This window comes from Gossypium hirsutum, chromosome A05 (genome assembly GCF_007990345.1).
Source record: "Gossypium hirsutum isolate 1008001.06 chromosome A05, Gossypium_hirsutum_v2.1, whole genome shotgun sequence".
Lineage (NCBI taxonomy): Eukaryota > Viridiplantae > Streptophyta > Magnoliopsida > Malvales > Malvaceae > Gossypium > Gossypium hirsutum.
This window is the reverse complement of record NC_053428.1, coordinates 38,649,216-38,673,663: the sequence shown is the minus strand read 5'-3', so window position 1 is coordinate 38,673,663 and position 24,448 is coordinate 38,649,216. Positions and strand designations below refer to the sequence as shown.

Sequence of the window (24,448 nt, the reverse complement as noted above, 5' to 3'; positions counted from 1 at the left end):
AATACTGAAATTAATGAAATTTAAATTTTCGTCTTACCATTACTGCTTGGGCGGCAAACATATACTTGTTGTCGAAGCGGATTAGAGGGACATCCATTTGTGAAAAATCAATTTTTAAACAAATACAATACGAGATAATTAATAAAAATATCGAATACAATCAAAATGAGAGAATTGAGAGACTTGATAGAATTTAAGAGCGTTGAGAAAGATTAGGAGACTTGAGAGAAAGATGTGAATTAAAAAAATGAAATTTAGGAGTATTTATAGGGTAAAAAAACTTATTGTTGAAATTTTAATTCCTTTTAACGTTGGTGAGGCAATGTTTAAAAAAAATGTTGCTTTTTAATCGTAGAAGAAAAGCGCGTTCAACTAGCCGCATTTTCCTAACATATATACAGAAAGTTTGCCCAACTGGATGTACTTTTCATTTATCCCTTAAAATTAACTTATTTTCCTAATTAATTTTAAAACCATCATAAAGTTCTAATTAATTAAAAAAAATGTCCTTTAGCCTAATTTAGCCTAAAATTAGGACAATTTACTAATAAAAGCCTTTTTTTTGTTATTTACCGAAATGGTCCAACTTTTTTTATTATTTACGGGAAAGGACCATTTTCCCCAAAAGCACATCCACATCAGCACAAAGTCAATGTCCACGTGGACAAAACGCTCCCCAAGTGGTGCGTTTTAGCCCGTGTTTAAATTTTCAAAAAAGGTAATTTTTTTAAGTAAAATAAAAATAGACCAAATTATTTAAAATTTACAAGAATAAACCTTAAAAAAGGCTCAAAGTGATAACACCACTTTTTTTTAAGGTGTTACCAATTAATACGAAAACAAAACTTACAAAGCAAATCTTTATATAGATTGAAAGTCTCATTTATCTTGTTTTCTTAAACAATGTGAGATATGAGATATGTGTATATATAGACTCATGAATATGTTTGCAGCTTGTTCCTAAACAATGTGGGATTTCTTCATCTTTTAACTAACAACATGAGATTAAAAGCTACACTATATTTTATATTTTTTTACTTTGAGTTTAAATTTTTTTACAAAAAGTTAACATTTGTTATATTATAAATAAAAATTTTAAACTCTATAAGTAAAAAAATTATAAAATATAAAATGAGTATGGTAAAATATTAAAAAATAAATATTTAAAAAATTACTAATAATTGAATTATCATTTTATAAGTTTTTATAATTCGATAGCTAAAAAATCATAGTTAAGTGACTACTAATGTAATTTAATGTAGATATAAAAATATGAAAAATAATTATTTTATTTTATGTATATTATATATTTCTATAAAAAAAACTTATTTAACATAATTATATACTATGTTTAAATAGATTATCTATCTAGTCAAAATATATCTGAAATAAATTTATCAGCATTTATTAGGTGATGAAAATTAAATTAAAATTAGAATTAAAAAAATTAATTAGTATAGTAAAATATTAAAATTAAGTAAATATTTAAAAAAGATATATCAATTTTTTAAAATTACAAAAAAATACTATTTGAGTGCCAAATACTCACCATTTATTTATTAATCAAACATTCATAATATAAAATAAGAAATAAAATTAAAAAAGTAAAAGTAAAACTTCTAAATTTAAATAATGGAAAATTATTTTAAAAATTAGAATTGCATTGATATTAACTTCGAACATTTAAAGTTGAATAGAAAATTATTGCATGTACAAATTTCATATGTGCAATTTGTTCTTTTTTTTAGTAGTTCTTTTGTATATGTTAACAATTCTAAAATGCAATAAGAATAAATATCTCAAAAGATAATTTTATAATATGAGAAAATGTTAACAAGATATAAATAAAATAGAAATTGTTTTGTAAAAGAATTATAAAACATAGTGTAACATTTAGTCTCATGTTGTTAGTTAAAAGATGAAGGAATCACACATTGTTTAGGAACAAGCTGCAAATCTATTCATGAGTCTATATATACACATATCTCATATCCCATATTGCTTAAGAAAACAAGTGAATTGAGATTTTGAGTCTATATAAAGATTTGCTTTGTAAGTTTTGTTTTCATATTAATTGGTGGCACCATAAAAAAAGTAGTGTTATGACTTTGAGCCTTTTTTAAGGTTTATTTTTGTAAAATTTCAAAAAATTTAGTCTTTTTATATTACTTAAAAAAATAACCTTTTTTGAAAATTTAAACACGGGCTAAAATGCTCCTCGAGGGGCGCATTTTGCCACGTGAACATTGATTTTGTGCTGATGTGGACGCGTTTTTGAGGAAAATGGTCCTTTCTTATAAATAATAAAAAAAGCAGACCATTTCAATAAATAACGAAGAGAAGGACTTTTATTAATAAATTTCCCCTAAAATTATCTGTAAACAAACCATTATGGCTATAGAAAAATAAGTGTTTTTATTATGTTATTTAAAGAAATTTAAGGTACATGATTTATTTATTTAATTGGATCACAGGTGATTTTAGAAGTCCCGTTAGCAGTGATGAAGTTCTTTCATCTTTATTGAAATTAATGTATTTCAAGTTAAAGCCTTCCCCTTTTCATCTTCAACTCATATTTTCACTCTTGTTCTCCTCTTTTCTATTTGCTTTCGCTTTCACTTTCACTTACTTCTGTTTCATATCCTTCTCTCTGCAACTTTCTTCACTCTTCTTCTCCATTGTTTGCAGTTACTTCCTTTAAACCTTTCTTTGCAAAACAAAAAGGAAAAAAAAACATGGCTATGGTGGGTGAAGCTTTTCTCTCTGCTTCCATTGAGGTGCTGCTTGATAGGATTGTTTCTGGAGATGGTTTGAGGCTTATCCAAGGAAAGAAACTTGAAGCTGTGCTGCTGAAGAAACTGAAGCCAACCTTGATGTAGGTGAAAGCAGTGTTGGATAATGCTGAAAATAAGCAGATTACCAACCCAAATGTCAAAAGTTGGACTGATGAGCTCAAAGATGCTGTTTATGATACCGAGGACCTCCTGGACGAGATCTCTACTGAAGCTCTTCGGAACAAGATCGAATCCGAAAATCAAACCACTGCTATGAAGCAGGTTAGTAGCTTTTTCTCTTCTTTCAATCCTTTCAAAGATGGGATGCAGTCCAAGCTGGAGGAGATCCTTGGGAGACTAGACTACCTACTCAACCAAAAATAGATTCTGGGTCTTAAAGAAAACTATAAAGGAGAAAAGGCATTTCAAATAACGCCTGCAACTTCCTTGGTGGACGAGTATGATGTTTGTGATAGAGATGATGAAAAAGAAGAAATATTGAAGTTGTTGGATCCTCAAAATCTGTCTGAAAACCAGATAGATGTGATTCCCATTGTGGGTATGGGCAGACTTGGCAAAACAACTTTTGCCCAATTGATCTATAACGACCCCAGAGTGGATAATAGGTGACCGCAAAGCATGGGTGTGTGTTTCAGAGGAATTTGATGCTTTCAAGGTAACCAAAACCATTCTTGAAGAGATGAAATGTAGCTGTGATGGAAACCAGAACTTAAATCAGCTTCAACTTAAACTCGAAGAGCAGCTGTCGGGAAAGAAATATCTAATCATTTTGGATGATGTTTGGAACAAGAATTATTTTCATTGGAAAGAGCTTGCAAGTCCCTTCACTTCTAGGGCCAAGAATAGCAAGATTATTGTAACAACACGTGATGAAAACGTTGCAGCAATCATGAGGAACGTTCCAACTTATCATTTAGATGTGTTATCAGATGATAATTGTTGGAAGTTATTTGCAAAGCATGCATTTGATGGTTCAAGCCCCGCCAAGCATCCAGATCTGATGGCAATCGGGGAAGCAATTGTTAAAAGATGTGGCGGTCTCCCTTTGGCTGCAAAAGCTCTTGGAGGTCTTCTGCGTTGCGAACCAGATGCTGATGAGTGGAACAAAATTTTACATAGTAATTTTTGGGACATTCCAAATGATGCAACTAATATTCTTCCAGCGTTAACATTGAGTTACCATTATCTTCATTCCCATTTGAAGCGATGTTTCGCTTATTGTTCAATTTTCCCTAAAGATTACGAATTTGAAAAGGAAGAACTTATTCAATTATGGATGGCTGAAGGTCTTTTAGAGCTTCCCAAAGACAATGGAGATCTGGAAGAACGGGGTAACGAGTACTTCAAAGATTTAAGATTGAGGTCATTCTTTCAACAATCTAAAGGAAAGAAATCTTGTTTTATCATGCATGATCTAATTAGTGACTTGGCTAAATCTGTAACCGGAGAGTTCATTAGCAGATTGGAAGGTAGTGGTGGTGGTTCTTGTGTAATAACTGAAAAGACCCGTCATATGTCCAATGTCCAAGAACGATATGATGTGTGGCAAAAATTTCAAAGTTTAGCTAAAGCAAAGGGTTTGGGTACTTTCTTAAATACAAAGTCATTCCGGTGGCCATTATATGTCAGTGATGTGCTAATGCATGATTTGATGGTGAAATCAAACTTACGAGTGCTTTCATTGGCTAATTATGGAAATATTAAAGAGTTACCGGAAGATATTGGTAATTTGAAGCATTTACGAAATTTGAATCTCTCAAAAACATCAATCAAAAGGTTGCCAAACTCTTTGTGTGCATTGTATAATATGCAAGCATTAAAATTGTGGGGATGCAAATACCTTGTTGACTTACCGAGAGACATGGGGAGATTGATCAACATGCTATATCTTGATATCAAGGGAACAAAGTTAGCAAGGATGCCAGAAGGAATGGGTAGGTTGAAAGATCTTCAAATAGTAACAGATTTTGTTTTAGGCTTTCAAGCTGGATCAAGAATTAATGAGTTGGGAAAACTCAAGCATTTACGTGGAAGACTTTCCATTTCAGGACTAAAAAATGTTGCAAGTGCCATGGATGCCAAAGATGCCAATTTGAAGGACAAGGTGGACCTTAAAAAGTTGAAGTTGAGATGGGGCAAAGATAATGATATTGATGGTGATTCAAGGCATGATAGAGAAGTACTTGAACAACTAGAGCGTCATACAAATTTGGAGCATCTTGTTATTGAAAGTTACAAAGGTACGAGATTTCCGGAATGGGTGGGGCATTCTTCCTTCTCAAATATAGTATCTTTGGGGTTACATGATTGTAAATTTTGTATATCCTTACCACCGCTTGGCCAATTATCATCTTTGAAATCTCTCTCCATGTCCGGTTTGAGTGGAGTGTTCATAGTTGGTGATGAGTTCTACGGGAATGGACATGCTTCAACTAAACTATTTCAATCTCTTGAAATGCTAAGTGTACAAGCCCAATTTTGAGCCCAAAACAAATAACCTACCCAAAACAAATAACCTACCCAAAACCCACTAACCCCTAAATAGAAGCCCAAACCCAACTAGCCCCAAGTTTAGGGTTTTAGAATCTGAAACCCTAAACCACCGGCCTCCACTGCCTCTGACTCCCACTGCCCCAGTCACGTCGACAGCGCAAATGGCCTCTGCTCCACCGCCCATTTTCCTGCAAAGAAAAGACATTGTAATATAAAAAAAGGGATTTGTAATGGCTATATAAAGCAAAATCAAAAACCATTGGTCTTCGACATTTTTTGTGGAAATAAAAAGCAAACAACATTTCATTTCCAGTAAAAACAGAGACTTTAGCAACATCAAGAGCAGGGAATAGCCCTATATCAGAGACCGGAGAACCGAAAACAACAAAATCTAAGGTCTATTTTCCATTTTTCTTTTCGAATTTATTTACATATATTATCCTCATTTTTAATAAAACAACACACATATTAAATAAATAAAAAAATATATAAAAAATGGGAGAAAAATCTACCTACGATCGATTTCTGGCCACCGTGTACAGTGGCCGGAGCGACGGCCGGCACGGCGGATGACACGACGGCGACCGGCCCGCTCCCCGCTGGATTCTGGTACCTGCAGAGAGAGAAGAGAGGGTTAGAAGTTTTTTTTAGAAGAGGAGAAAGGAAATGAAATAAAAAAAATAATTAGTTTATATAGGCCGGCAAAACGGTGCGTTTTGCCTGGCCCTTTTAAATCCAGAAACGACGCCGTTTAGGCGCGACTCGAAGACCCGACCCGTCTTACCCTAGGATCCGCGTGTTTTTGCTCTTAGGGGCTAATTGCATGCCCGGTCCTTCCGCTTTTTATATGTTTTGCAATCAAGTTTTCAATTCTTTTAAATTAGCCCCGAGGTTTATCGTATTTTGCAAGTTGGTCCTCCCTTCAGCGACACCGTTTCAAGGGCTCGGGTAAATTGCCCTTTTGGACCTCGTATGTTATTTGCGCTTTCAAATTAGTCCCTTCTCTTTATTAGTTTTTTAAATCGGCCCCAAAACTTAATATTTGTTTCAAATTTAGTCCCTTTCTCCTATTTAATACACTTTCTATATTATTTTTTTATTTTAATATTATTCATTATTCTATTGTACCATTCTTGTATTATTATTTTTAGCATATTTTATTATTATTTAGCCCCTTTTAAATTAATACTATATATATACATATTATATATATTCTTATAGTTGTTTTATATATTATTATTGTTCCTAATATGTGTTTTATGTATACATATTCAAATATTCTATTATGTACATTTTGTTATATCCATTTTTACCTCTATATTATTAATATTTATTATATATCTTTAATATATATACGTATACATTTATATATTATTGTTATTATTAGCTTTGATATTATTGTTTTGTTAATACATTTGTGTCATATATACATACTTTTAATATATATTTATATATTATACTTCATATTATGCCTATGTAAATTAATATTATATATGTATATCATTTTGTTATAATTTTTATATATTGTAAATATCATATTATGTTCTATCATGTATATTATGCATGTCATGTATATGTTTTAATATATTATGTGTATATTTTGTTTTGTATTACATGTATATGTTATGTATATACATTTGATTTTATCATATATTTATTTTCCATATATTTATGTAATGTTATTATTATTATTATCATTATTTATGCATTTTTACTATAATTACTATTATACCTCTCACTGTTATCATTATTGCATTATTACTTTTATTACTATAACTTTTTTATATGTAATTACCTATATGCTATTGTTTTTATACTAACTAATTTAATATATATATACGTATTTTAGCGTACTTATGCCACTTATATATCATTATTCTCATTATTATCGTTTCGTCACCTATTTATTTATACCTTTGTAAATTCTTTCAAACCTTAAATCATTCATTATTTGTATCATCATAATTATTATTACTAACATATATATACTATGTAATTTTATTACGTATACATTTTTATATATACTATACATATGTATCTTTTAATATTGTACTATTATTATATATATATATTTCCTTTATATATTTCTCATTACTACGTATGTACCTTAATACACATATGTATATACTTTTATATCGTTATCATCGCCATAATTGTCATTTCATTTTGCCATTATTTATTTATTTATCTCTTTGCTTGCGTATTCGACCATTTCACTTCCCTCACGCATTAGTCTATATTTACATATTACTAACCTTGCTTTTATGTCATCTTTTTATAATTGCTTGTTATTGTCATTCATTATTACACGTTATTATTAATATCATGATCTGCTTTTATATATTACTATGAATCACATTATGTTTTTACTCAATGCCTTAAAATAATTCTTTCATAAAAGTGATATTCCGTATTTGGTAATTCGAGATAATCGTGCCCTAACTTACTGGGTTTCGATTTTTCTCATTTAATCTAAATAACGGAATACTCTTTTAAATTGCTATACGAGTTTTGAAAATGCTCATTCTCGGAGATACGAAGTGTTGTGCCCTAACTTACCGGGTATGACATTTCGTCACCTCGAAATATGAATTTGTTTTAAAACAAAGGCAATATTCGGTGTTTGAGAACTCGGGAAAACGTACCCTAACTTACTGGGTTTCGATTTTTCTCGTTTACTCTAAATAACCGAATACCCTTCTAACAAATTAAAATACGTAACTTTTATATAAAAGGCAAGCTCGCTCTCAAAAATTCAAGATGTCGTTTCCTAACTCACTGGATGTGACATTTCATATTTTGAGACGAGAAGGTCTTTAACACTTGAACTTTTTTATAAAAAAGGGATCGTATTTCAAAGGTCTTCCAAGTTTTCAATTCTCGACACTAAGACACTAATTAATCAACTAGGTACCAATTTTGGGCGTATCGAGGGTGCTAATCCTTCCTCATGCGTAACCAACTCCCGAACCTGTTTCCTTGATTTGCGTAGACCAAAATTGTTGTTTAAATAAATCAAACTATTTATTAAAAACAACCACTTTTACAAGGTGACCCGATCACACTTCGTCAAAAAGGATCGGTGGCGACTCCTCTATTCATTTTCATTATCAAAATCCAAGTCGATACTCGTTTTACCAAAAAAATGGTTACGACACTAAGCTTTAAGAATAGGGCCGAGTGGGAGGAATGGTATTGTTGGAGTGATGAAGCTTTGCCTCTTCTACAAGAGCTATGCATTAGAGATTGTCCAAAACTAACTAAGTCTCTTCCCAAACACCTCCCTTGTTTAAAGAAACTGAAGATTATAGAGTGTGAGAAGCTTGGAGGCTTGCTTCCAACGGCACCAAGCATTTTGGAACCTGAGTTACAGAAGTGCGATGTATTGCAGTTGGAGCCATTGACTTGCGGGCTTCAGGAGTTGGACATTAGAGATTCGAATATAGATGATTCCATATTGGAACAAAAGTTGCAATGATGCACACTTCTTGAAAAGTTATGTTTGTCATGTTGTTCAGAAATTAGATCCCTTCCTGAAGATAGGGTGCCCATCACGTTGAAGCGATTGGAGTTCTATTCATGTGAAAACTTGGATTATTCCAATATCTTCTTGTATACATCCCTTGAGTCCTTGACAATAGAGGGTAGTAAATGTTATGGACCGAAATCTTTCTCATTAGGATCGTTTCCTATGGTAGAGGATGTTGCTATTTTGGAATGTGAGACTTGAAGTTTATTAGTGCTGCATTAGAGGGCTCTCACCACCAGCATCTAACATGTCTCAATCTTTAAGTATACAGTCATGCCAAAATTTGATTGTATACAGTCATGCCAAAATTAGATTATCTTTTCAAATTGAAGATGGATTATCTGTCACCAATTTGACCCGACTTTGGCTTGTTTATTGTCGAAGTTTAAAGTCATTGCCAGAGCAAATGCACTCTGTCTTTCCATCCCTTGAGGATTTAAGAATAACTAGTTGTCCAGAAATAGAGTGGGTTCCCAAAGAGGGTTTACCCTCCAAATTAAAACAAATCACCATCTCAGGGGGTGATAAACTAATTGAGAGCTTGATTAGGAAAAGGGAATGGCGTTTGCATACACTCCCTTCTCTTACATTTCTCGAGATCTCATATTCAGAAGTAGAGATGGAGTGTTTTCCAGATGAACATCTGCTTTCCTCTTCTCTTACATCTCTCGGGATCTTTGGTCTTCCAAATCTAAAGAGTTTGGAGTATAAGGGGTTTCGACACCTCACCTCTCTTTGCTAGTTGTATATCCTTGACTGTCCCAACCTCCAATCCGTGCCTCCAAGCATGCTTCCACACTCTCTTTCTTATTTGTCTATCTGGAATTGTCCCAAGCTCCAATCCATGCCCCCAAACATGCTTCCTCACTCTCTTTCTTATTTGTCTATTTGTAATTGTCCCAAGCTCCAATCCATGCCGCCAAACATGCTCCCTCCCTCTCTTTCTCATTTGTGCATTCGAGAATGTCCTTTGCTGAAGGAACATTGTGAAAAGGATAAAGGTAAAGATTGGGCCAACATTTCCCACATCCCTGTCATTGTAATTGATGAACAAGTCATCATATAGAAGGGGCAGTGACTGAGAAAACAAATGTTCTGACGCAGGTATTTCCATTCATTTTTTACTTTCATGACAAATGTATTTTTGCTTTTCTGTTTTTTAAAATAGAATTAGATCTATGTTAAACTTAAGGAAACTTGTTTTGATAGCATACCATCTATGTGGTTGCAAGTTGTAGTTGATGCATGATTATCATCCAAATGAAGGTTTTTTCTTTGGACATTAATTCGACCATCCTAAGGTAATTAAGGTTATAGTTTTTATTTTGTTGGGTCATATTATATATATGTGTATGAGACATGAGTATCAAATATGGACCTTTTAAGAAACTGAAGAGTGGAAATAATAAAAAGTAGGATGATGATATTATTGTTGCAAAGCTTAGTTGTTATTTTAAAAACTAGCAAAACTGAGTTTAAGATGAAGTGTATATATTTGAAACCCAAATTTGAAAAGTTGGTAGCTGATTACTATCCAGGGATGCAAAATTTCTTTTTAAATCTTCCACACTACTAATCTGATCTATCACAATGAACCTAGGGTAGCTTTTTTGTTGTTTTTCGATCTATATTACTTGAACTCTTTATTTTATTCGAATATGGATATAGGGATATATTTCTTCAGTAACTTTCTAAAGATATTCTAAATACTTAGAAAAACTCAGAAAAAAAACCATGAAAACATCTATATAACACACTTTCTATATCTAACACTTGCACCCGAGTTTGAGTAACATAAATTCAGGAATACTTACTACTACATTCCTTCACATTTATTTGGATGTATAACCTCTTTTTTTGTTATTAATTAACTTGTCAAAAGAAATTATGTGATCAAATAAAAAACCTACTCTTAATTTAGTAATTTAGTGACTAATGATGTAATTACTAGATATTTTATTAGAGAATTATATCAATAGCATTGTTAATCTCAAGCTTATGGAGTTGCTCAGGATAATGAAAATCAAATAACAAAAGTTCATTATAAGACATATCCAAATCAGCTTTGGGCTTTATTTTTTTAATCTAATTTATTAGGGGTTCTTTTTGGGTTACATTTTTTTCCCATTAACTTTGTATTCGTTAATTATGCCAATGTTCCTATTTTTCTTACTTAATCTTAAATAATTTCAATATTAGTTGTATTTATTCCTGTTCTAGTTACTCGTTATTAAATTGGAAACAGAAAGTATTTTTTTAATTAGTATAATAACACATTTAGTCTTTAATACTTACATATTTTTATCAACTTGATTCTAATTTTGAAAATTTTAATAAATTTAACCATTCACATTTATAAATTTTATTAATTTGATTCTTAAACTTCTTAACCAAAGCTTTCAACTTTTAAAACAAATATAAATTTGTAAAACCTAAAAAAGAAAGAAAAAAAAACTTTTTCAATTGTGCAAATATAATATACTTGTAATATAAATGGAGGATGAGGCTGGTGATAAAGTTGATAGAGGGTCTCAAATTGTAGCAAAAAGTTAAAAGTAGGCATGGGCGGCGGAGTAGTTCATGGAAATTGAGGATTGGACTCCTTCACTCTCCTCGAAATGCAAAGCATTTGCACTTCAACATCAATGTAATGCACGTATATAGTACAAAGCATGTGAAGCTTTCTTTTTCTTTACCTGAACCAAAGAAGAAAAAATTGCATACGTATGTAGTACGAGTCTAGGAAAGGAAACTACAGAAGACTTAGATCCATTCTTCCGTAACTTGAAGCTACCATCAACAATCAACTAGCCATATCACTCATTTAAAAACCTATAAAACTCCATCGAATTCACTCTTGTTTACCCGTCCCCCGGTCCCGAAAAAGAGCATGATAGTCGAAATAACAGGCCTAAACGAAGTGTCATTAATCAGAAAGCTTACTATGCTATGCTAGTGCATTGAAGAACATATCAACATTAAACTCGAGATATGCAAACAAATAACAATATATGCAGAAAATTGCGTAAGAACTATAAAGAATCATCATTAGTATATATTGAAGTGCAATCGCTAAGCTAATACAATGAAGAACGTATCGACATTAAACTCAAGATATACAAACGAATAACCATAAATGCAACAAATTGTGTAAGAACCGGAAAGAATCATCACTAGTATACATCAAAAGTGCAACCACTATTCTATTGCAATGAAGAATATGTCAACATTAAAATCGAGAAATGGAAATGAATAACAACATATGCAACAAATTGCGTAAGTATGAAAAGAATCATCATTAGTATACATCAAAAGTGCAACCGCTATGCTAGTGCAAATGAAAAGAATCATCATTAATATACATCAAAAGTGCAACTGCTATGCTAGTGCAACGAAAAACAAATCAACATTAAACTTAAGATATGCAAATGAATAACATATGCAGCAAAATCATACGAGAACAAATCAAATAGACTCATCTCTAAAGGACAAAAGAAAGTAATATAATAAACTCAAGATATGCAAACAAATAACATTCGAGGCAAACAAATAATTTATTATATTATTTCAAATCACTTTCTTTATTTAAAAAATATATATAATGCACTATAAAAATTAAACACTTTTAGGAGCATGTTAAGGAGACAAGTAATACTGAAAAAATAAAATATATTTTTTAATAATGGTATAAATATAACATAAAATTAGAAAAAGAAAACTTTTCTTTTTTCATTAAATTAAAAGAAATATATAGAAAGTGACAATATAAAATAGGCTTTCATGTATGAATATCATTGAAAATTGTCCTTCACATTAATTAAGGGTTCCAATGGTTGGCTTATTTGTGAATAAATTAAAAAGTAGTAAGTTTATTTCAGTGTTAATCAGCTATGTCCGAATTGGGGCTGAGCAGCTGATCCTTTCTACAATTTAAAAATAAAATAAAATATTATAATTTTATTTTACATCAATATTAATATAGTTGTTAACCCGAATTTAACAACTTATTATTCAAGGATAAGAGTAGACAACTCAACTTATAAATAATTTTTTATTAGAAAAGTTCCTACTGCCTTGAGTTTTGCAGAAAACACCCCAGAAATTACAAGAGATTATTAAAACATTAAAGTTGGCATTAGTTAGTAATTAATTAAGTTAAAAATCAGATTGTTCGGTTTATTTTATTGTTTCTGTTGGCCTGAGTGATTGGTTCCGTTTATTTTACTGTAATTACCACCAGGAGTACTAGCCCGACCTGAACAAGGAGTAGGTGCTCCATATGCCCTTGAAGGAGGACTTCTTGGCTGATACTGCGGACTAGTTCCCCAAGAGGCAGGATTTCCTTCTTCCCAATTATCCTGGGTGGACTCGTTGGTGCATAAGGATTCCATGCCCTGTCACGCATAGGTGTTCTCATGCCATCATGGATTGGTGTTGCTCCAGGATCTCTCATAGGAGTCATGTATGGATGTAAAGGAGTTCGTGAAGGGTGCATAGGTGTTTCACTTCCCATAACATATTGAGATGTATCACGAGTGGGTGTTGAAATAACCACATTATCAGATATAAAATTGCGATCAATTGTAGCAATCTTCATTTGAGACTGCAACTCAACTCATAACTGATTGACCTTTAATATCTACAACACGTCCACGGTAACCCTTAAAAGGACCCTATCGAATTTTCACAGTAGTACCGATCAAAGCATCATGCCCTCCTCTTCCCCCTCCGTGTCTCCTGCCGGAATCAAATGGAGGATCTCCCCTAGCAAATCTCCTTGGTGATGGTGGTACACGTGGTGGAGTCTTGAAGCTACTAAATCTTGAGAAAGAATCACCATTTCTGTTCCCATTGGAACGTGATCCTCCCACTATACAACAAGAATCAGCTTTAACACATATAAACCCAGCATTCTCAAGGTGATGTCGATCATACACGAACACAACTCCCTTGTATATGTGCTCTACAGGGCCTTGTTTCCCTTTACAAGGACCCTCAAGGATCCTAACTACGTCTTTCACAGAAACAGGATTCCTATATCTGTCTTGCAAATTAAATTTTTTGTGAAGCTTGCATTTGATTTCCCTCAATTTGACAAGAGAAGCCTCTGGCCGCTCTGGAACACCCTGAAGAACCTGAAATGCTTCACTTTCTACACGTATAATTACTCCAAAGCTATTGTTATCTAATAGCACAAGGTCATGAAGCTCATAGTCTCCAATTTTTGTAACACCAGTAGCTACTTCAGAGCTCTCAACAACATCATCAGCAAAAACACGGATATGTTCTTTGGTTGTCTCAGATAAAATGATGAGAACATGCTGCTCAACCTTGACAACCATACCGGTTGCACCTTCCTTCGTCCCAGAAACAACCTTCACGTGATTCCCGGGCTCAAAGGACTTACACAACTCTTTGTCGTTAACAGCAAGAGTTTTAGGAAGGCCTTTCATTTCTGGTCTAATATGGACATTCTCTTCCTCAACCTTTTCAACCCATCCCTTTAAATTTTTCAGATCCCCCTTGACAACAATCACTGCATCACCCTTCATGAAATGGGTTTTCTTTCTGTTTGCAAACAAAGTTGACAAACCAACGATTTCACCTTCTCCATTATTGCTAGGTGACCGAAACTTTTCGAGTTCATCAAACGTTGTTTTTATGTCCTGAGCACTAATTGACTTCATCGACACCGTTTTGTATAAGAACCCATCTTTAAACAACATGCCTCCAATATTCTCAAAGTAATCACCAGTGATCGAATTTCGTTTGCGCTCTACACGAATATGAAGAGCCCTAGCTTCATCAACATTCATAAAACGAGGAGGAGGGACGAAAGCTTTCTTCTTTGCAACTTCTCTTCCTTCCAATTTATTAGCAAGTGCCTGTAAGTCAATCCTAGGAATCAATTTCACAGTGACTCTCTGCCGCACATTATCCACATCAACCACTTGAGCAAGATCCCCCTTGTATGTCCCAACCTTCATTCTGACCCAGGTATCTCTAGAAAGATGAACCGCTTTGCTTTCCGCTGATAAAACATCAGTCATTTCTCTTATTGGAACAAGCATAATCTTTGCTGCAAATAGGGTACACAGACCTTTGACAGCCTCTCTCACATGGGCTTCCTTGTCTGCTTCGACATAAATATAATTTTTAAGGTGATCAAGGGCAATCACAGACCTGATTTGTAGTTCAGATCCTTTATCAATGTATTTCTGCATGAGGCAAGCTGCAGTTTCTCGTTCACGACCACTCGCACATTTCACCATCCACAGCTTTGGATCTCTTACTGAAGGCAAAAGTGCTTGCTGCTCCACGTCAGTTGTCTCCTCATCATATTCTGTGTGACTTGATCTTGCATACCTAGCATGAATGCTTCTCTCAAGAGCTTCAATATCTTCTTGCTCGTCCTCCCGGACTAGTAATGAGTGACGGTGCATCCTTCTACCAGCGTCTTCTTCTGGTAGATCAGCTCCAGTCTCAACTATGAAATCGTCCTCTCCCTCATCTTCTTCCTCTTCCTCATCGCTATCGACTTGAGCTTCAAGATCAAAAAACTGAGAGGCAACACGAGGAGCCTTGCTATTCTTTTTCCCACAACCGCCATAAAGCTCATCGTCATCCTCTTCGTCGTCCTCATCGTCCTCCTCTGCCACGTCATCGATGAAAACAGATCTCCGCCGCTTCTTACTTGAAGTGCCACGGCCTCTCCCTACGTCTTCGTCCTTGTCGTAATCCTCATCGTCCAAAAATTGGTCCTCATCTTCGTACTCTTCGTCTTCAATGTCGTCATCTTCCTCACCTCTTCCTCTGGACATTGCAGCAACTAGATTGAGGCTCTAAAAGTCTTTTTTATTCGTCAACAAATTTTTCCCTCCACAACTTTTAATTCGTTGAATTAAGTGTATTATATGGTTGATATTTAATCAAATTTGTTGAGGAATTATATAGTAGTATGTACTTTGAATTAGATCATGATTCTAATTATTGAGTATCAAGAATTTATATTTATTATTTTATATTAATTATTTGTAAAATTTAATTTAAATATATAATTTATATTTTAAGTATTATTAAAATATAATCATTACAATTTTAAATATATAATGTTTTTATTTGAAATAAATTAAAAAAAAAAACTTAAGAGTCAACCAAGATATAGAAAAAATAGGAATGTTTTTTATAGAATTTTTTTTTTCTATCACGACCACTATCTAAACCAACATTTCATTATATTTAAAGTGATAGCTTATCAGTTAGAAATTTATACACCAATGATGGTCTAGAGATTTACAAGTTTAAAGTGTAGAGGGAGAAAGTTGAGAAGCATGCCCAACTTAAAAACAAAATGCAAATTACATAAATATATTTAAATAGGTGTATAATTTTGAAATTTGTTTTATTTAAATTGAGATATGTAATTGACTTACTAAAGTACTAAGAGTTATTTTATTGGTTCTAACAATATTAGAAGCAATAAAATTACACGATACGACAATACGAATATGATATAAAAAATAATTAAAATATTATGTAACTTACAACATGAATATATGTATTTATCAATGGAAATAGTTAATATTATCCTTAATTATTTTTATTTGCTCAATTTCAAATATTACAGATGCTAAATAAATATTAATCATATAGAAATTTATATAAATATGTAAAATTTGTATTTATCATATATATATTAGTATTTTTTTTACTTATGTGATACACATTTAATAATATGTATAATTAAATTACATTTATTTAATTTTTAAAATATTTTTAAAATTTTGTAATGTTTCACTGAAAGTATGATTATGAAATTAAAACATATAATTGATATTATAATGAATATAAAAAATGCTAGTTTTAATTTATCAAGCTTGTAATGTAATAATTGTTGGGAAGAAACCGAACAACCGAAACAAAGCGAAAGCACAATCGGTGTTCTTTCTCTCCTTATAACTCCTGTCAAAAATTATGGCAAGCACAATAGCACAAGATATGTTCTCTAGCAACCTTAATCAACCACAAATCAACTAATGCAACCACAACAAAAATAAATAGAGACACCGGTATTTTTACGTGGAAAACCCCTTTAAATCAAGGGTAAAAACCACGGGACTTTAGAGTCCGATCAAGAGTTCCACTATCATCAAATGTTCAACTACAAGATCACAATATCAAGCCTACAATAAGCATTCAACTCCAACAAGGCTAACAATATATAATCTTTAGCAAAAGAGAGAAAATGAGAGAATATCACCAAAAACGCAGCTGCTGAAAAATGGGTATTTTCGATGCTACAAGACTCGGATGAAAAATCCGACCGTACAAAGTCAAGAACACCTTATCGCCTAGCTGCTGTCCAAAAATCAGCTCAATCGAACCACGGATGAACCATCGATCGAAGAGTTGATCACTGCTGCACCAAACTTGAAAAATTGAAATTTTCTTCTCTCTTTCTCTTTGTTTTAATTTGAGATTTTTTTTTTTAGCTCTGCAAAAATTTCTGCCCACATCACCCGTTAAAAGCCCCCCAAAAATGGCTTTTGACAAAACCAAAAAGAGACAATAAAATGTGGCAGAAATTATGGGTTTCCCACATAGTGGGACCCACACCTAACAAATCTCCCCCTCTAACTATGTGGGGAATGCCTCCATGCCGGAGGTCAAACAACATGCTTCAAACTTTCCTCTTGGTAAGGCCTTCGTCAACATATCAACACCATTATCATTAGTGTGTATCTTCTCAAGCTCTAACAGCTTAGCTTCAAAAACATCTCGTATCCAATGGTACCTCACATCAATATGCTTAGATCTAGCATGAAAAGTTGAGTTCTTACCAAGATGAATAGCACTCTGGCTATCACAGTACAGGACATACTTCTCCTGAGTAAAACCAAGCTCATGCACAAACTTCTTCATCCAAAGCATCTCCTTACACGCTTCGGTTGCTGCAATGAACTCTGATTCGGTGGTGGACAATGCAACACACTTTTGCAGTCTCGATTGCCATGCCACAGCTCCCCCTGCATAAGTGATTAAGTAACCTGAAGTAGATCTCCTCGAGTCAATGTCTCCGGCCATGTCTGAATCTGTATACCCAACAAGAACAGGTTTTTCATTGCCGAAACAAAGTTTCATGTTGGAAGTGCCACGAAGATATCTCATAATCCACTTCACTGCATTCCAATGCTCTCTGCCTGGATTAGAAAGAAACCGACTAACTGTACCAACGGCATAAGCCAAGTCTGGTCTCGTGCAAACCATTGCGTACATCAAACTACCCACGGATGAAGAGTAAGGAATTTTCTGCATCTTTTCCTTCTCCTTTTTTGTGGAAGGACTATGCTTAACACTCAATCTAAAGTGCATAGCAAAGGGAGTATTCACCGCTTTAGCTTTGTCCATACTAAACCTTTGAAGTACTTTCTCAATGTACCTCTCTTGTGATAACCATAATTTCTTGGCCTTTCTATCACGTGTCAGTCTTATGCCAAGAATTTGCTTTGCTGGCCTCAAATCCTTCATTGCAAAGGATTTACTCAACTCTTGTTTCAACTTCTCAATTCTAGAAGCATTCTGACCAACAATAAGCATATCATCAACATAGAGCAAAAGAACAATAAAATCATCACCAGAGAATCTCTTAACAAACACACAATGATCAGAAGTAGTCTTCTTGTAGCCTTGCTCTCCATAATAGACTCAAACTTCTTGTACCATTGCCTTGGAGCTTGCTTCAAACCATACAAGCTCTTCTTCAATCTGCACACATAGTCCTCTTTCCCTTGTGCAACAAAACCCTCTAGCTGCTCCATGTAAAGCTCTTCTTCCAAGTCACCATGAAGAAAAGCAGTTTTCACATCCATTTGTTCAACCTCTAAGTCATAACAAGCTGCCAAACTCAGTATAGTTCTGATAGAGGACATCTTCACAACCGGAGAAAATATTTCTTCAAAATCAACCCCTTTTTTGAGTATAACCCTTGACGACCAATCTAGCTTTGTATCGTGGAGATGAAGACTTCTCTTCTTGCTTCAACCTGTAAACCCACCGATTATTCAAAGCTCTTTTGCCCTTAGGCAGTTTCACCAATTCAAAAGTATGGTTCTCATGCAAGGATTGAAGTTCGTCTTTCATCGCTTCAACCCACTGATCTTTGCATTCACTCTCCATAGCCTCTTCATAACATTCAGGTTCTCCCCCGTCAGTCAAAAGAACATATTCATCAGGAGAATACCTGACAGAAGATCGTCGATCTCTGGAAGACCTTCGAAGTGGAACCGCTGGTGGAGCTATAGTTGCTTGTTGTTGATTATTCACAACATCATCCATGGGAGTATCAAAGTCACCTATAGTCTGATGGTCACCACTAACATCACCATGCACATCATCCTGGATAGGATCTGGTGAAGAGTCTAGGGGAACCGGATTCACATCGATCAAGTCACCACTACCTTATGAATCCACTTTCTCCGTCTTATCAATGTCATCAATGGTCTGATCCTCAATGAAGACAACATCTCTGCTTCTCACGAGTTTCTTCTGAACTGGATCATAGAGTCTATAACCAAACTCACCATCTAGACCATAACCAATAAAAATGCATTGTCGAGCCTTGGCATCCAACTTGGATCTTTCATCCTTTGGAACATGAACAAATGCTTTACAACCGAACACACGTAGGTGATCATATGACACGTCTTTACCAAACCAAACTCTATCTGGCACATCACCTTTCAAAGGAACACTAGGAGATAGATTTATCACATGTGTCACTGTATTTAAAGCTTCAGCTCAAAACGATCTTGGTAACTTTGCATCTGACAACAAACATCTGACTCTCTCAATCAATGTTCGGTTCATTCTTTCAGCTAACCCATTTAACTGTGGAGTCTTTGGTGGTGTTCTCTGATGTCTGATTCCCTGTCGCAGACAATACCCATGAAACGACCCTGTGTACTCGCCACCATTATCAGTACGAATGCACTTCAACTTCTTCCCAGTTTCCCTTTCAACTGATGCTTGAAACTGTTTAAACACCTCAAAGACTTGATTTTTAGACTTCAAAGTGTAAACCTATAGCTTTCTTGAACAATCATCAATGAAAGTCACAAAGTAAAGTGCACCACCATGTGATCTTACTTTTATCGGACTACAAACATCTGAATGGACCAACTCTAGCAACTCTGATTTCCTATGAGGAGGATGGCTTCTAAATGAAACTCTTCTCTGCTTTCCTGCTAGACAATGAGCACAATTCTTCAGTGTAGCATTCTTTAAACCCGAAAGTTGATTCTTCTTCGCTAAACAGCTAAGCCCCTTCTCACTCATGTGACTGAGTCGTTTATGCCACAACTCAGTTGAGCTGTCATTCAGTGTCACATTCATCGTCTCTCGAGAAGTCAAATCTTGCATCAAGTACAAATTTGAGCTCTTCTTTCCTCGAGCCACAACCAAGGAGCCTTTAGTCAGGTTCCACTGCCCTTCACTAAAGGTGTTACAGAATCCCTCATCATCAAGCTTTCCTGCAGAAATCAAATTCAAACGGACATCCGGTGCATTTCTGACATCCTTGAGAGTTAACTTTGTTCTATTGTTACTCACCAAGCTAACATCTCCCATACCAATAACCGAAACCAAACCATCATTACCCATCTTCAATACCCCAAAATCACCAGGAGTATAAGATGTGAAGAATTCCTTCCTCGACGTGACATGAAGTGATGCACCAGTATCAATCACCCAACTAGTCTCGTCGCATGCTAGGTTGACCAAATTCTCATCACAAATAACTAACAGATCTTCACGAGTAACAGTAGCAACACGCTCGGATTTTTTATCGTCATTCCGATCGTGTTTATCACCACCACCTTTGTTCTCTTTCTTCCACTTGAAGCAATATTTCTTGATATGACCTTTCTTACCACAATGATGACACTCAAGATTCTTGTATCTCGATCTTGACTTGCTTCGGCTTTTATCTCTACCCTTTCCATCTTTGTCTCTGTTTCTCCCCCTGTTATCGATAACCAACACCTCAGACTGTGATGTAGAACCCTGAGATCTTCTTTTAACCTCTTCATTCAACACACCACTCTTAGCGAAATCCAAAGTAATAATACCCTGTGGGGCAGAATTAATGAGTGAGACTCGAAAGGTCTCCCAAGAGTCTGGTAGAGTAGCAAGCAACCAAAGTCCTAAAATCTCGTCATCAAATTTGACACCCATACCAAGCAACTGATTCATCACACTCTGAAATTCACTAACATGGTCAGCTATAGACATTCCTTCTTTATATTTCAGCGCCATCATTTTCTTCAGCAAAAACAACTTGTTATTGCCCGACCTCGAAGCATACAAGCTTTCAAGCTTCTCCCACAATGTTCGAGCATGTGTCTCCTGATCAATGTGGTTGTAACATTTTCTTCAACAAATTGCCGAATAAAGCCACGCACTTGTTGATGCTCAAATTCCCATTCTTCATCACTTTTCGAATCGGGTTTTTGGTAGTAAAGACCGGAAGATGCAAAGCCTTCACAAACAACAAGTCCTTCATTTTATTCTGCCAAAGTTGATAATTGTGACATTCAACATAATCATCTTGCTCGTATTAATTTCCATAATTATCTGACACAATAACCAAGCTCTGATACCAATTTGTTGGGAAGAAACCGAACAACCGAAACAAAGCAAAAGCACAACCGGTGTTCTTTCTCTCCTTATAACTCCTGGCAAAAATTATGGCAAGCACAATAGCACAAGATATGTTCTCTAGCAACCTTAATCAACCACAAATCAACTAATGCAACCACAACAAAAATAAATAGAGACACCGGTATTTTTACGTGGAAACCCTTTAAATCAAGGGTAAAAACCACGGGACTTTAGAGTCCGATCAAGAGTTCCACTATCATCAAATGTTCAACTACAAGATCACAATATCAAGCCTACAACAAGCATTCAACTCCACAAGGCTAACAATATATAATCTTTAGCAAAAGAAAGAAAAATGAGAGAATATCACCAAAAATGCAGCTGCTGAAAAATGGGTATTTTCGATGCTACAAGACTCGGATGAAAAATCCGACCGTACAAAGTCAAGAACACCTTATCGCCTAGCTGCTGTCCAAAAATCAGCTCAATCGAACCACGGATGAACCTTCGATCGAAGAGTTGATCACTGCTGCACCAAACTTGAAAAATTGAAATTTTCTTCTCTTTCTCTCTGTTTTAATTTGAGATTTTTTTTTTAGCTCTGCAAAAATTTCTGCCCCACATCACCCATTAAAAGCCCCCCCAAAAATGGCTTTTGACAAAACCAAAAGAGACAATAAATGTGGCAAAAAATGGGTTCCCACTAGTGGGACCACACCTAACATGATTGGATCCGAGATTCTCGGGTGTTTACTCCTGGTCCCGGCTTTGCCGGTGTTACTCTGTTTTATGACTGCCCCTCTCCCATCTCAACGGATCTTCTATTCTTTCCTTGCAATAAAAATGATGATTATAGTAATGTTTCGGTAGCAATAGCAAATAATAACAATATCCATCCGCAGAGATGCTCAGATAGTGTCAGTGTTACGATTCTTGAAACCTCCTTGGAAAGCCTCCGCAATCATTCCTGGGATTTGAAAGGAGCCTTGAAAACAGGATTCGAGCTGCAATGGAGGAAGAACTATTCAGAAGAATGCTGGAACTGCACTTCTTCCGGTGGAGCCTGCGGTTTCCACATCTTCGAATAAACATTCTTCTGCTACAATACGTCCGGTATGTACTATCCCTTTTTACAGCTGAACAAAACTATTATTATTTATCATTAGTTTATTACTAGCATTATTTCTCATTGGATTAAACTTGAATACGCAATTAAAATCTAACATCAGTTTTTTAAATATATTTTAATAAAAATAAAACTGAAATTCAGCATTTGATAGATATAGACTTGCATTGCAGAGACAAGACTTTTCTGGTAACATGATGGAAGATTTAATATATATTACACGAAATAATTGTGGTAATTGGTAGCCTTACTTATCTTAGTTAGTCAAGTATATATTACATTGTTTTAAAATTAAAGTATTTTTTTATATATTTTCATAATTCTTTTTATTATTAATATTTTAGAATTCCAATTGTTAAATCTAATAGTAAAACCATAATTACAATGATATCTCTTTATTATATGTATCAAGCACATCATATTTATCAATATATATTTAAGAAATTAATTAAAAGTTATTTAGACATCCACAACATCATCTTCAAATTGAGTTTGGATATCCCAAAAGGAAGGGAAAGATGGAAGTGACTAAAATTAAGAAATCTTTTGTTGGTTCACCTAACAGTAAAACCCACGCACCAAAATTTTCTATTACTACTATTAATAATAAATCATTGGATTCCAATATATTAATCATTAATTATAAAAAATGTCCTCTATTCATCAACCAATAATAACACCTTCAAGTGTGTTGTATTACTATTGCATTTACAGACTCCAAATCCAAGCCCAAGTGGAAGCAAAATCTACTATTCATAGGTATGAAACAATTTGTTGGATATGTATGTGATTTGATTTTTACTTTCTCTCTTACATACACAAAACATTGTAACTACAAAAATCAAATGAAAAAGTATTACTAATTACATATAGCAAATTCCGAATCATTCCATAAATTTTAATCGATGCATTCTCAATAAAGAGGGTGAGTACATGCAACAGGTTGGAACAATTGTAATAAATACGTGCTCTATTCCACTGCCTAAATGTTAAATTTATTATTTTACCCTTTATTATATTTTTATATACATATTTTAATATTTTATCATTTATACTCATGACTTATATACATTTGAATATGTTATATGTATTAAAGTATATATATTAGAGAATTTTATAAACAAAAATCATGTTCATGAATAAATTTTAGGATATTAAATGGAAAAATCAAAATAAAAGAAGTGGGTGAAGCAATCTGGAGTAGATCAACATTCATGGATGCATACCATCATAGGGCGGAGGTCAATGAGACAATCTCCACCTTTATCAGCTTCATTATGGTCAATAGTTATTTGATATGTTAACAATTAATAAAACTATAGGAATATTGTTTATTTGACTTATTTTTTCAAATTTCCAAAGTAATCTTTTTCAAACTACAGCTAGAAGGTTTCAAGGTTAGATTTGATATTCTACATTTATAATTATTTGAGTATTACTCACCTGTTGTGATATGTGATTGACAAGAATTTTGTTAAGAATCTTGTTGATAGGAACTCGATTTATTAATCTTGTTATTTGAATTATTATGTTTAATTCGATAAGCTTTATCGTTTAAATGACGAACTTACTAAGGTTTATAAAAGCTTACCCGTGATTTGTTGTGCTTCTTGTAGATAAATATTGTGGGTAATCGGTGATCGGATCAATTCGAAGAAATCACACAATCTGAGGTTCTTTAGTAAATTATGAATTCGATTTGGCTTATATGGCATTTAATATGACCATTGATCATATCCGTAATGTTTCATAAGTACATGTAATTTGTTTGGGTTGTGCATTTTGATTGATGAGTTAATGTGGTATGTGTATGTATGTGTAATGAATTTTAAGCATAAGTACAAAAGT

The 24,448-nt window shown here is 34.0% G+C and overlaps 2 pseudogenes; one reads left to right on the top strand and one right to left on the bottom strand.

The window, feature by feature from the left end:
• The first annotated feature begins 2,218 nt into the window (after window positions 1-2,218).
• LOC107957368 (putative disease resistance RPP13-like protein 1) lies at window positions 2,219-5,615 on the top strand (annotated as a pseudogene).
• A 7,242-nt stretch (window positions 5,616-12,857) lies between these two features.
• LOC107960584 (putative transcription elongation factor SPT5 homolog 1) lies at window positions 12,858-15,685 on the bottom strand (annotated as a pseudogene).
• Between the last annotated feature and the right edge of the window lie 8,763 nt (window positions 15,686-24,448).